Here is a 16,340-nt window from a genome sequence, read left to right as displayed (position 1 = left end):
AAGAAAACTGTGTTGTTCAGCACAAGGAATTTCTGAGTGGGAATTCCACCCTCATTTCGGAGAACTTCGAGTGACTCCCTAGTGAGGCAATTTAGGGAGCTCAATTCAGAGTTTCCATTTGGCATATTTGCAAGTTAGTTCAGCTGGTACGTTTTTCTTCCAGGGTGCAAAAGTGGTTCAAATTTCTTGTGGGGAGATCAATTGTGAAGAAGTAGAACACAGAATGATTTGCAGGGGTTTTCCCCTAATTTAGCCAGAGATTTTGTGGTGATTAGTAAGGCTAAGTTGAGAGAATTCTTGGAGCCGAAATTCTACATTTATGGAAGTGCACAGGGGTTGGAGGAATACAGGTTGAGGAGAAATAAGGATCAGAGATTGGAGGTATTCCTCATGGGAGAATTTTGCCAAAGTTGGTAGAGATTTCTAGTGGTGGATTTGGGCTTAATTTAGTAGTATTAGTTTTGTGGGGCGTTTTCTGGCCAAATTGGGCAATTTGCACTTAATGGGGGTCACTATGGATTGATGGATTCAATCAAAACCATTTTTGGGTTTTTGTGGGTTTATTGAGAGGAGTCTATGGCTAATTTTACAGAATATTTTAGGCCATATTCAGTCTTAAAATATTAATTCTTATAGCAGGGTGAATTGCCAGTTAGCTGAAGAATTTGCACCATTTTGTGCGTTCAACTTTGGCTTGGAGATAGTCCAAACCCTTTCTGGGTTTTTAGTGGAGAGCTCAAGATTAATTTGGTGGAATTTTCTGAGAATTTTGGAGGGATCAACAAGGGTTTCTCTTAGCCAACAGTTGCAGAATTTCCAGGGCCAGCACAAAACATTGAGGAGTAGCCTTTCCTCTGCATCCAGGTAGCATATTTCTCACCTGGGATTGTTTAGCTTGCTTTGGCAAGCCTAGGTGCACACATTTCATGCATTGTACTCTTCTCCATATATAATAAAATCACTGAATTTTGGTGCAGTTTCGGTGTAAATTGTGGGTGTTTGATTGTTGTTTAAATATTTTGGTGTTGTATGGTATTTTACTTTGTTTATCACTATTATTTCCTTTTTGGAACATTACAAATTCATTGATTAAAAATTTTGTTCTTTTGATGACCTATTACTAACCTTGTAATGACTAGAAGTATTAAATCCTTTTTATTCTTATTTGGGTGATTCATCTCTTGATAAATCTACCCACCCCACACTTATCTGATTTTATAGAACCCTAGACATGTTCTGGAAAACCCTAACCGAAGGGTATGGTGTTGTGAATATCTGAAACCTTAAACTAATTAGGGATATTGTGAAATGCTAGTTGGAGTATTGATTGATGATTTCATGTTTGGGATTTTGGTATGATCGGGAAATCATAACTTGTTAGAATGGAATGATAAGATCTAAAATACCGGAAGCCTTGAAATTTTGGTAATATAGGTTGTGCTATGTTTCCACATTGTAACCCTAGCTCATTGGGGTTTGTTGGAATGTGTGTTCTACATTGGAACCCTAACTCATTGGGGTTTGGTGGAATGTGTGTTCTACATTGGAACCCTAGCTCATTAGGGTTTGGTGGAATGTGTGAGCAAGACCCCTATATTGTCTTAGAATTGATTTATTTGGTATGTGTGTGTTGTCTGATCAAACGCTAATGTAATCAAAATGATTATGTGTCTAACTCTTATTTGATATTGTTGTGGAGTTGGGTTTGACTAACACATTATATGAAATGTATGTTTCGTGATGATGAAATCTAGATATATAGAGATATGTCCTTTTTGGTTCAATCCCTAGCTTGGTCTAGGTCAGATGTATGAATGTTATTGCACATATGATATGCTTATGTGTGGTTATGAATTCCTAGATATGTGTGGTGACCTAGTCAATGATTGCCATGAGTCTTAGGATTTAATGAAGTCCTTGTTTAAGATTATAGGATTATGGTATCTTGAAATATAGGGTGTTGTAGCTAAACCCTAGTGAAGTTAAATTTTCTAGTATGTGTAACAATCTAAAATTGCTTTAGATGATTGTTGGGAAATGAAAAATATAGGATTTTGCAATTAGATCCTAGTAGTGACATTGTCTAGTGTGAAATATAATAATTTGAGATTTATGTATGTAATGATTGTTGAAAATGGAATTCTAAGGTTTTGGAAATAAACCTTAGTCAAAGAAAAATCTCTAGAATATGATGATTTGAGATTTGTATAAAGATTAGTGAATTTGTGAATTCTAGGGTTTCAGAGTTAAACCTTAGTTGAATTAGAAATATCTAATGAATGATAACTATATGATAATTTGAGATTTGTGAAGAGATTGTTGAAATTGGAATTTTTGGTTGAGTTTGATGATTGCTCGAAAATCTGGGGTTTGTAAACTAACCCTAGTGGTAGTTGGTCATGAGAGTGACTAATTGATGGTTGATTGAAAATATAGGGGTTTGAAACTAACACTAGTGAAAGTTGGTCAGGTTGATGAATAAGTTTGATTGACTTTGATTGATTTGTTTGTATGAAATCTAGGATTTATATGATTCCCCAGTGAGAAATCTAACATAAATATTTTGAAAGGTTTTTTGATGTTTTGAAGATCTATATTTGTTTTGAATTGTTTCTAGGGTTTGATATATGTTTTAGTAAGGTATGTTATACCTTTGGAAGACACGGCTGAAACCCTAGATCGAATGAATGATCTTATGAAGGAGTCTAGGGTGTACAAAGTCCCTAGCAAGATGTTGAAGAGTATATGTCTCTTGTTTATAATTAAGTCTGGTTATCTGATATGAATAAAGTTTAAATTCTTCTGTTTTTTTTATATGGCTCATCATGCTTCTATAGTTATGGTTGTACTTGTTATTTAAGTTGTGCAGGTACACAATCTTTAACTTGGTGAAGATGCTCGATGTGAAAAGAAAGTTATGCAAGTACACAATCTTCAACTTGGTGAAGATGCTCAATGTGACAAGAAAGTTATGAAGGTACACAATCTTCAACTTGGTGAAGATGCTCGATGTGACAAGCGAGTTGCACAGGTACACAATCTTAAACTTGGTGAATATGCTCAATGTGACAAGCAAGTTGGGCAGGTACACAATCTTCAACTTGGTGAAGATGCTCGATGCAACAAGCAAGTTGTGCGGGTACACAATCTTCAACTTGGTGAAGATGTGATGAGCATGATGGGGATGATGATAACTCTGATGAAATGGTTGTAATCCATGAGAAGAAGTTGATCTCCCAGAGGAAGCATGAATAGAAGAATATCTCCCTAAGAATCATAGGGAGTCTAGATAAAGAGGTGCTTCTAGTTGAGAGGGAGTGATAGATATGGTTTTCTTTTTTGTGTGTCATGCACTAGACGAGGACTAACAGATGTAAGTCTGAGTGAAGGCCATGAGCAGGAAAAGGAAAATGGAGAATGCATTTTGTAGTGTTGTTGAAATAAGGAAAGCAAGATCTAATTGAAGAATATGTTGTTGCATCTGAAGTAGGAAGGAAAACATATGATCAAGGAATGTTCTTTCAAATATTCAGTTGATAGTCCTACTATGAAAAGAATAGAAGCAACATCTATTGTATGTAAGACCCAAGAAGTTTGTATTTGATTATGTACATGTGAAATATTGGGGTTGTGTTTGTAAAAATGAATCTCTCGAAGGAAAGCATGTTGGTTACTAATCAATTTGATTGGGAGAGATTAGTTATTCTTGATCTACTAGGTCAAGGGGTATTGAGGCTTTGCGAGTGAAGCATTGCCTCGGGAGACATTTGGTTGACACTTTGTGTTGATTTTTGAGTCCCCGAAGTTAGAAAGGTGGTGTTGATTATTGAGCTTTCTTTTGGTTACACACCTAGATTTTGGGTTGGTGGTTAGAAAGGAATCATGATGGTACCTATAGGGGCTGAAAGCTTGAGTTCACCTTAGTCCCACCTGGATATATTTCCCTAGTCAGAAATATAGTCCATGGCATTGCGGTGCCTAAATTTTTGAGTGACTGGTTGGATAGATTTCCCTGGTCAGGAATCTAGTCCATGGCATTGTGGTGCCTAAATTCTTGAGTGACTGGTTGGATAGATTTCCCTGGTTAGGAATCTAGTCCATGGCATTTTGATGCCTAAAGTTCTTCATGGTTCATATAGTTTGAGATATTCCATTGTATATGTACACTATGTATACCTCCCTAGTTAAGAGGCAGTGTTGGAAAAGGTAACTATGTTTCGTCTTCAATAATGTACTTGAATCATTATGTAATGTACTTATCAAAATAATAAATAAAATAATCATTATTATTATTATTGTGACTTATTAAAGCATGGGTTTCATGCTTGGGTCACTATTTTTTAGGTCAAAGCCCCCATGGACTTCTAGGATTTATTCTGAGTCTATAGAATTATTGTACATTTAAAGAGACCCTACTTGGGCTTTTGAATCATGTAAATTGGTTATGTATTGAGTCAAATATGAATTATGTAACCTCCACACCATGTCGGCCTAAGGACCCATTCGAGCCCACAAGAAGCCTATAAAAGGAAGGACAATGAATTGATTTTGTGCATCACTTCTCATTCTCTCTCTTCTGGCCAGAAGTGCGAAAATCTGTTTGTCAAGCGGAAGTGAGAAGTAGGAAGTTGGGAAATTCTGTTGTCAGGAAGCTGAAGTGAATGCAAGTTTGGGGGAGTCTAAGGAGTTATGGAAAATAGAAATTTTGGTGATGGTCTCTCTCTGTTTTGTGCTCTGGATTGGGAGAACCAAGTCTCCCAAGTTGGACTGTTGCCGGAAGTCGTGAGCTGTCGCAAGTTTCTACATAGTCGAAGTTGCTAGAAAGAGATCAATATTCTGGAGGCTGACTTGATGTGGAGGGAAGGTCTGGTTAAGGTATAGGGTGAAGAGTCTCAAAGAATACTATTGAAAGGAAGAATTACTTTGAATGGATTTTCCCCTCGAGGGGGGTTTTTTCCTGGCATGTGCCTACATCTTGTGTTCATTATTTTATGTGCTACTGCTTTGTGTAATTTCTTGATGAACTAAAGAAAGAAGATATAAATAATCGTAATAACAAGTAACATCACAAGGAATTATCAAGATGGAGAAAATCTTTACTGCCTTTCTGACTTTCCAACATTGAAGAGGGTTCCCAAGCTTCTTATGACAATTGATATTAATAGGGTTTTATCTAAGAAAATTATCATTGGTTTAGAAAGTAGATCAAGGTCCACATATTATACAACAAAGGGGTTGTGATCTAGCAACCACATATCAATCCTTGAGGGCAGGGAAGCTCTCAATCAAGAAGCAATTCCAAGACTTTAGATGGATGGCATAAAGTTAAAAGTGATGGTTAAAACTACCTTCATACTCTAGTAAGAAGTATATACATTCCTTCAATTCATCAATAGAATAGCATTATATCACTCATAAAATTATAACATATATGCAACTATCCATTATTGAAAATAAGCCAAAAACACAAGGGAAGAATAAGCAATGCAATGAAGTAAACATCATCAAAATACACAATCAACAAAATAAAAAATAAAAATAAAAAAAATTGAAGTGGCGGTATCATTTTAATCATATTCCTAATAAACATAAGCATCATTACATCACAAAGCTCACAAGAGTTTCAACTCAATACAAAGCCTAGACTCCTTATGATCCTTCTAGCTCTCAAAATATTTATAGGACAAAGCATTTATGTATTCATACTTGCATTCTTGGGCATTGAGGTTCCTTTAGATCATTTCTTTACTACTATATAATGAGGATGATATGTTAGTATGTTGTTTCTTTGTTCTTTATGTTTTGTAGCCTTTTTTTAGCTGGTTCCTCAAAACTTGGGACCTCTTCTTAATTCTTTATCACTTTCCTCATGTGATGCCCATAATTTTTTATGAATACCAAATACTACTAAGCCCATTACCTATAGAGTTAATTCCACCGATGTATTTATAAAAAATGAAGGAGCTAATACTTATCCTCATTTGGGAAGATAATGAAAGATATCGGATCCTAAACTATGGGAACATTCCAATTCATTATTGTTTATGTCATTTACATGGCCATATTTTTCATGATTGTGACTGAGTGAAACTAGCAAAAAACTTAAGAGGATAAAATCAAACATCGGAAAATCTTATTGTGTGATTGAGGACCGCTCTCATCAAGAGATCACAAATCAAGTAGTTCATTTATTGGATAAGAAAGGTTTAGACTTAATGGATCCTCATGTTTTGGGTTGTTCAACAACCCATTAGAAAGATGGAGGGATGTTGTGGAAGAACTATAGCTTTGAAAGATAAATTTTAATTTGTTAAGACCAATGATTGATTCCCCTAATACATGTTTTTTAGAGAAGTTATATCCACAAATTCTTGTCTTGCATCTTCACATGAGGATTTTGATCATATCTTCCTCTTGCTCATTAGTCATGGATTATGTGTTCAAGTGAAGGGGGTCAAGATTAAGGTTTTTCCACTTTGGTTATTACTTTCATTTCAAGTTTGGCATATCTATTATAATTATTATTATTATAAAGTCATTGACAATTATTCGTAGGTATATTCCAATGATATAAGTAAAGGTAATAATTCAATGGAATCTAACAACTCCTCCCTGGCTATATCTAGGACAAGAAGCACTAAGCTTTGAGAAATAAAATCCTAAAAAATTCCAATATGGTGTGCCATTGTGTTCCACTCTAATAATTTGGTGGAATATTATGTTATTTGCCTTCTATATTACTTTGTATTATAAAAGTTATATTTTTATAAATATTGTGTGTATATTAAATATTTATTTTTATTAACAAATATATATTTAAGACCTAAACATTTTTTACAGAATAGAATTCCATGCCAATACTTCTTTAAAGTATTTTAATCATATTATTATAAAAGTAAATCACATTTTTAAATCATTCTTAAAATATCTTTCCCTATGTAAAATAAAAAAATATAAATATATTTATATACACTTTCATGTAATATCTCAAACTACATAAATATTAGTAATAATAAAGTCACATATTCAAATCAACTAAGTTCCAAAAAATAATCATCAGTATTTGCCGCTAACTTCCAATCTCCATTACCAACATCCACACTAATCAAAATGATGACCTAACTTAATCTAAAAATGCAAGAATATTAAACCCAAGTAATGTGTCACCAATATCAAACATGTGAAGACCCAAATATGTCACAAATGCCAAATACATCATGTGTCGTGAGTATGAAACTCGTTATCCAAGAATAGTATATGTAGCAAATGATAAACACATAATGCATCACAAATAACAAGTGGTGAGATACATTCACAAATATGTGGCAACAAGATATACAAACTTCCATAAAATCAACATGAAACCCATTAAAGGTGTAGCCATGCATATACATACCAAAATACATCCAGCATAATTACAATACCAAATCTCTTGTCTACAACATAAAATCTCTTGTCTACAACATAAAAATGGTGTATTATTAATAATTGTGATATGGTATCTAAATATTAATTGCCATTCAATGTGTTGTTCAATAAAGTTAATTAATAATATGTGTAAGTACACATAATATATGTTAATAATAAAATTTAAAATATATTATCTGAATTTTACATAATTTATTAATTTTACTTATAATATATAATTGAAATTTGTTTAGTATAGAGTTATAAGGCATTTTGAAGTAATGATTGAATGTTTAGTTGATTCAGAAAAACATAAGTGGATCAAAGCCCACCTATGTCTTTTTAAAAGAAGAAATCCAAGGTATAGAGCAATTGATGATAGGTTGTTTTGTGAAGGGACTCCATGGTGAAAAGGTCATTGGTTTGAAACCCCTTGGGCACAAATCCAACCATCACTATAGGTTGGTCTGGCCCAAGCCAAATGTGATCCTCGGGTGAATTTGATGACTTAAATGCCTCAGGTCGTGGTTTCTTAAGCCAAAAGTTAGTCCTGCCAGTTTGCAAACAAACTAATAAACAACAATGTGTGTGTGTAAATATATATACTTTTAAATATATTATTTGCAATTTCAATAATTTGTTTGGAAATTTCTCTCAAAATTACTTATATAAGAGTAGATGGCAAGTTCTCAATTGAGGTTATCTCTGGTGGTTGGGTGTAATGACTATTATCCTCCCCACCCAAGTGGGGAGGATAATAGTCATACCATATATAGCCTTACCTTTTACTTGTCACTTCATTTTCACGATGCTCGTACACTTGTCTAATTCTTAGAGACAATGCTTGTACACTTATCTAATTCGGAATTTTGATGCCATGAATTTTGATAAGGTGATGGATAGGTGGTGGATTAAAACTGCCTTAAAATTGCCGTGTGGCAGTTCTTTGCATTAAATTAATGATATAGTTATTTTCAGTGGGGTTCTGAAAACATGTGGTAGATGTTTTCTGTCACAAGAATGACCAAGGGATAATAGCATCACGGTTGCAATGAAAGCATTGGGAGGAACACACCTAGCTATGATCAGTGGATTCGTCCAACTATTGTTGATATGGACTCATTTGATTTGATCTAGAGGTTTAGGTTAACCAATGGAGGCTTAAAAAGTTCCAAATATGCACACTCAAGAAAATACACATCGTTTTCATAAACTATCTCTTTAAATCAAAACTTGCAATATAATGGTTTATAACAATAAAAAAAAATATAGTCTTGAAAACTATGATGAGAATGTGTAAAATAAAAGATAAAATTATGAGTAAATAAAAGAATAAATTAAATAAATCTTCTACGGTAAAAAAAACATGTAACAACACTTGATATCTAGACACTAACCTAATTAATGGGTAGAAAATGCACAATAAATGTCACTTTAACTTGTCCAATGTATTCCAAACAATTCCTAACCATAGGAAATTGGTGTTTAAGCTAATAAATGTTGAAAATAAATATTTTGTTGTAATAAATCCCTAATTTAACTCAAATATAATAAAAATGATTTAAGGTTTTAAAGATTGACACAAGTGATAAGATTAGTGCCTTATCCATTAGGGTTGTTGGTGTTTAGGAGTAATAATCCTTAGAAGAAAAGAGGTGGATGTGAATTCAAAGAAATCAAGGGATAAAAACTAGTGTCCCTTAATCCTTCAACCCTAACATACTTTTATTTCTCAGACAAGTAAAGTAGGGAGCTAAACCAAGGTCACTTGAAGAGAACTTCATGAAAAACCATGAGAAAAGAGAATTTGGAGATATAAAACATCAACAAAACCTTGGTGAATAATTAATAATCATAGTCCATCAACAAGAAAAAAGATTGGAAGAACATAATTTACATAACACAGCACATATCCTGAAAGTTTATCAATAATCATCCATGAAAAGAGAATCATCCACAAAAACTCTCCCAAGAGAAAATTGCTCAACTAGTGCTTCATATCACAGAAGAGAGAAAATACTAGTATCCAAGATATGTGTGATATCCAAGTGTGATGATGAGCAAATGAACTAAGTTCTCCCCTGTTTATATGAGGTAAACGAAGCACGTTGGTTCAATTAGGCTAAAAACCTTTAAAATATGAAAAAATATGATACAAGGTGGAGGTTATCAACTTGAACCCTTAGTATAGCCTCAAATGTGAAAATACAATGACTCAACATGAAGTTCCCTCAAAAATTCCATACTTGTGGGTTTAGAGACCTAAAAAGGGTGATGTCATGCTCATAATACATGTATCTCCATCAAAATGTGAAATTAATGGCCTAAGGGGCATGTCTCCTCATCAACTATCATGTCTCAAGCCTAATGTTATCATCATCAATGAGTAGTGCAATATCATGTAAGGAGATGCCATGTCACCATCAACGAGTAGTGCCATAACTCTAGTGGGAAACATCTAAGGTGTTGGAGGTAAAGTAGTGTCTTAGGGTACATGATAAATCATCATCAAGCTCAATATCAATCATCTAGTATGAAACATCCAAGGAACAGTGGAAGGTCCTCCAAAATTGTGTCATCAACATCCAAGAGGTATGAGTGAAGCATCATCAATGTTCTCCAAATGAATATGGACCATCATCAAATGAAAGCTCTAAACAATGAACTAATTTCTTCTAGTATGGACACAAGAGTCATTCAAGCATAAAAGGTGGAACATATTCAATGTTAAAGCCATGTAAGTATACCACATTAAGTATCATCTTCAAACTTCAAATTAGATTAATATCCTATAAAAGTTTCCAAATTTAAGTATGGGAGAATCATCAAATGCCCCTATTAAGTGTTTATATACCTTCGAGGAGGAACAATTCCTATGCAACCCTTCAATCAATAGGTGTATGTGATAATTGATATGGTTTGGGGTGTTCTTCATGAGAGGGGTCATAGTATTATACTAGGTTATGAAAGACCATTATCCATGAGCGCCTTTATGGAGGCAATGCTTGCATCTACTTGAGTTACCCTTTCCTTAGAACTGTTTTTTACACTATTTACTTATCCTTATTCTTTTATTGATTTGGATTGCATAGAAAGCTTTCATTAATTCCATTTGAGATACTTTATTATCAGGAATTTCATTGTTCATTATGGTTGGGATGTTTTTATAAGTCTCATTTACTTTTACAGGCATGATAAAATTTCAACTAGGGTGATGGCCTTACATGAGGGGGTATAGCTCAAGTTGAATTGGATTTTAATCATTAATCATCCCTTGCAACGTTTTTGAATTTTAAGAATTGGAATATGATTTTAATTTTCTTTCTTATTGTAGCTTCATCAACCTCTAGGAAATTTCCAAACCCCTCTTCTTATAGGATGATACAAATAGGGAACCAGTATGAGTGGCTGACACCAACCAAAAAAAATTGAAGTTACAATGGATCAAGGGCAAATGGTAAGTGGTATGAATGGAAGGATATAAAAATTCTACTTGTATCATTTCCTTCTATTCATGCCCCTCCTAGATAGCGAAATAAAAACCCCAAGCAAACGAGGAGGAAATAATGACCACCAAGGTGAAACAAGGAAACAGGTAAAATTTCCAAACATTATAATCCATTATCTAATTTCAACCCATCATCCCTATTTAGATGCATAAAACATTAAATGTAAGAACTCCTTATGAAATAACAGTGAATGTACCCCATGGATATTGACCTACCTTCATCTAGTTAACAATCAAATCAAGGGAATGAATTAACAAATGAATGGGAGACAAACATCTAAGAAGTTGCTAAAAATAATATGAGGCTACTAGTTGGAAATCAAAATCTTACAAGAAAAAAAATATCCTAGGGTTACCCTTATATATACATGGGTAATAAGAACCACTATTGATCTCATTTTGCAAGAAGCTTTATCAAAATTTGGAAATGGGTTTAATCCGAGAAAATCTTGAAATCTCCAGAAAAGGCACCTCTATTTTCTAATTCTCTTTATACTTTTCCTATTTTTATTTTTATTTTTATTTTTTTACTATTGGAATTGGAAACTAGGATAGTCTTGTACTCATGTGGCATAGGGTTGATTTTGTTTGCTACCACTATAGCCACTAGGTGCACCACACTTGCCCCTAACATGGAAATTGGTTAATCAGGGGGATTGAACCAAGGACCTCATCATATTTTACATAAAACATTTACATTGCTTTGCTAAGTGAGCTACCTCCCAAGGGATATACTTATTAATTAATATATTTTAGTCATTTTTACTTATTAAAAATTTGTGATAATATTTCTTTTGCAGTCCTAAAGGTCATTCCTAATGTCAAAGATTGTTGGGATACACATTATGTGCAACATGCAAAAGATTATTCGAAATTGCATTCCACATAAACCACATGGGGTAAATTGCATCAATGCCCTCAAGGGGAGTATTTTCTTGTTGGAAATTATGAAGACAATAAATGAGATGGGCAACCTTATGTTGAGGTAAATATTGGATTATGTTAGAGTACACTAGCATACCTACATACAAACTATGTATTAGAGACTCAAAGTGACACTTTAGTCGTAAAATATAATTATGGCCTACATAGGTATATTCTAATAGAAATGGAGTATATGGATATCTATTCTCTAGGAGCCTCTTACATGTATTCCAAAATATTGTGTAAAAAGATTGGTAGCAGGGTAAAAAAGGATTTGGGGCCCAAAACCAACAAAAACACAAGAAGGGTGAAGATAGTAATAACTCTTAGAACATAGCCCAAAGTAAAGATAATAAACCTTAATTTAACCATCAAACTCACATGCAAAGAAGAAGAATTATAATTTAAAGAATGGCATAATATGTTGGTGTGACCATCACAAAATTCCTTAGCACAAAATGATGAATTCCACATCAAATGATCATTATTAGCCAATATTAAATCCTCATACTCTAAATTAGCTCTAGGGCCACAAGATTCCATTGATTGAAGAAAATATATCATTGATATGGAACCTAGTATTATTATCACAACCTAAAAAGTCCAACCAAAGGAACTAAAGGATGAGGAGGAAGGTGACCACCTCTTCCACTCAGAGATGTGGGTGAGGGGAACATTGTTACATTTTTATTATTGATGGGAACAACCAAAAGAACCTAATCTCAACTAATTTCATTAAGAATATGAAGTTTCTATCAACACCACACCTGTAGTGACACACCATTGGTTGGATGATCTAAACACCAAACTACCACGTCAATGAACAACACTACCCATTGTACAACATCGATCCCTAAGTAAATTTGGAATTTATCCAAATTAATATATTTTTGTTCTTGTGAAATAATAATTTTCCCACTAATGATATTAATATTCCTTTCAACATATAATGAAAATTAATTCATCATAAGTTTTTGTAAGAATCTAATAATTAGAGACATTATTATTAGAGGGTCATTATCTTTCAATGGTTTCCATTTTTTCTAGATTACGTGGTATAAGTCCTTTGAATCAAGTTGGGCTAGATATGTAAGCTTCTTCTCTAGTTACATTTTTAATCTTATGGACATATTTATATAATGAAAAAATTTAACGATTATTAGGGATAAGATTGGGACTTTTCAATATGCAACTGCAAAAACCCTAGTGTTGAAGAGGGTTCCCAAGCTTCTTATGATAATTGATATTAATAGGGATTTATCTTAGAAACTTATCATTGGCTTGGAAAGTATACCAAGGTCCAAATATTATACAACAAAGGGTTTGTGATCTAGCAACCACATATCAATCCTTGAGGGCAAGGAAGCTCTCAATCAAGATGCAATTCCAAGACCTTATATGGATGGCATAAAGTTAAAAGTGATGGTTAAAACTACCTTAGTACTCTAGTAAGAAGTATATACATTCCTTCAATTCATCATTAGACTAATATTGTATCACTCATAAGATTATAACATATATGAAACTATCCATTATTGAAAATAAGCCAAAAACACAAGGGAAGAATAAACAATGCAATGAAGTAAACATCATCAGAATGCAAAGTCAACAAAATTAAAAAAAAATTGAATTGGGGTATCATTTTAATCATATTCTTCATAAACATAAGCATCATTACGTCACAAATCTCACAAGAGTTTCAACTCAATACAAAACCTAGACTCCTTATGATCCTTCTAAATCTCAAAATCTTTATAGGAAAAAGCATTTATGTATTCATACTTGCATTCATGGGCATTGAGGTTCCTTTAGGTCATTTATTTACTACTATATAATGACAATGATATGTAATTATGTTGTTTCTTTATTCTTTATGTTTTGTAGTCTTCTTTTAGTTGGTTCCTCAAAACTTGGGATCTCTTCTTAATTCTTTATCACTTTCCTCCTGTGATTTCCATATTTTTTTATGAAGACCAACTACTATTAAGCCCATTATCTATAGAGTTAATTCCACTAATGCATTTATAAAAAATGAAGGAGTTAATACTTATCCTCATTTGGGAAGATAATGAAATATATCAGATCCTAAACTATGGGAACATTCCATTTCATTATTGTTTATGTCATTTACATGGCCATATTTTTCATGATTGTCACTAAGGAGTGAAACTAGAAAAAAACATAAGAGGATAAAATCAAACATTGGAAAATCATATTGTGTAATTGAGGACTGCTCTCATAAAAAGATAAAAAATCAAGTGATCTTGGTGGATATTGGTGGCCACCCACCAAGTCCACTTGGACCCCCACCATTGTTTCTTTCAGCTTTTCAGTTTCCTTAATTATAGCACAGTTTACTATTTTTAATAGCTTTTCGGGTCCTGAACTTCTAAGGCCGTTTTGAGGCCCTAAACGACATTTTTTGGGAAAAATGGGAGCAACATGGGTCCATGGACGAATTTTGCTCTTCCCAAAGTTGTAGTTCTCGAACAGATCTTTCTAAAGAGATATTGTGCATGTCAAACGGAGATCGTATGCCAAAGTTAAGACCCCGGGAAGTTGATGTACTAATTTACCCAAATGGGGCCCACAGTTTGGTGTTTCATCTTCTAGGGTTATGTTTTTGGATGTTTATAGTTTTCCATTGTTTCTCAACAATAAATAGGCCTTTGAGCCTCATTGTAACATAGTTTAGAGGCATCTAGCCGCCACATCTCTTCTCAGAGATAAGTTACCATCGCCCTAGCTAGTTTAGTTCCATTTCTGTTTGTAAGCATATTTCAGTATTTTACAGTAATGAAATGAAGTATTATTTGTATTGCATCTTTATATGTATGGTTATATCTATAATTTGTTGTGTTCCTATTTAAATCTGGAGCAGTGGTATCAGAACGGTCTGTTATTTCTCTGGCTTTCTTTGCATGTCCCCAACGAGGTCAGGATATAAGGAGTTAGGGCTTGAACTGGTCAAACCTTTGCAAGACTAGCCTCGCAAATCCTGACGGCCTCCCATGGCAGATAAAAAGAAAAACGAGGGGGTAGGAGATCCTATCAAAATCTTGCTCGAAGAGGTCCTCCAGCGACAAAGGAATGCAATGATGGACAACTTTGCCCAGATCCTTCAACGGCTACCTAGGGGCAACACATCTACTTCCAACAGCTACTCTCGAAGCGCCACACCCTTTAAGGTACAAGTTAACTTTTACATTCTCATATTTGAGGGTCAAATAGATGCAGAGGTCATAGATAAATGGTTAAATCTGCTAGAAGGGTATTTTTATGTTCATGATTTTTCCGGCCGAGAAAAGATTACTCTCACTCTTCTCAAAGCCACCCCCCACGTCAAGGACTAGTGGAAACCCTACTGCGAGTAGAAGGATGAAAGTACATCCTCACTGTTTTCAGTCGCACCCACTTGGAATTCATTCCGGACTGCCATCAAGGAGTAATACTACCCTGTCGAAAGCTATCAGAATCAATACATAAAGTGGACCACGCTGCGGCAGGGAAGGACCAAGACATGCTGGATTTTACCAATATTTTCCATACCCTTCGCACAAAGTTGGCTATCAAGGATTCGAAGCAACATTTGGTACTCAAATATCATAGCTGCTTGCATAGGTACATCTAGGAAGAAATAGAATTCCTAAACATCTCCTCGCTCGGCACGGCATACCGATATGCCATAAATATCGAGCAAAAGTTTAAACAGAAGAAGCAAGACTTTGGATCTACGAATCCGAAGCAAGGGAAAGGTGCCCCAAAACCAAAGAACAAAGGACAAAGCAAAGGTGGAGCGGCCCAAGACAACCCGCCAAAGCTGCAAGCAAAGAATAGCGTCGTGAAGCCGAAAAAGGACACGAGAAAGTGGTGTGAGTTCCATAAGAGCTCCACTCACAACACAAGTGAGTGTCGGGCCAAGTAGTCACTGGTGGCCAAGCTAAAGGTTTCAGAATCAGATGCATGTTCCAACTTTGAGTCAGAACCTGACAAGGGGAATGAAAAAGGGAAGCATATTATCGATGCGGAGCCCAACGCCATTGTTTCCACCACGAAGATCCAGAAGGAGGAACCCAAAGATCCAGAGGAGGAGGAGGAGTGTCTCTTCCACTCCCAGATGTGGGTAAAGGGCTCCTTGCTACAGTTCATTGTCGACAGTGGGAGCCAAAAGAACCTCATTTCAGCAGAGGTCGTGAAGCAGTTGGGCTTACTGACCACAACACATCCACAAGCGTACACCATCGGGTGGCTTCACCAAGGACGAGATCTTCGCATGAGCCAGTAGTGTTTCTTTCCATACAACAACAAGCCCTTCACGAATGAGGTATTGTGTGATGTTGCTCCCCTTGATGTTTGTGGTGTATTATTAGGACAACCATACTTATGGAAGCATCATGCTTTGTATGAATCAAGGCCCTGTGTTGTCATTGTTACTTTGGGAAATAAGTTGTACAGGATACTGAAGGTAGTACCGCCTACCGCCATCTCTTTGGTTACTACA

The sequence above is a fragment of the Pinus tabuliformis genome, chromosome 8, assembly GCF_031772625.1.
Source record: "Pinus tabuliformis cultivar Carrire ecotype Pingquan chromosome 8, CPIR1, whole genome shotgun sequence".
Classification (NCBI taxonomy): Eukaryota; Viridiplantae; Streptophyta; class Pinopsida; order Pinales; family Pinaceae; genus Pinus; species Pinus tabuliformis.
Note: the sequence above shows the minus strand (reverse complement) of the source record.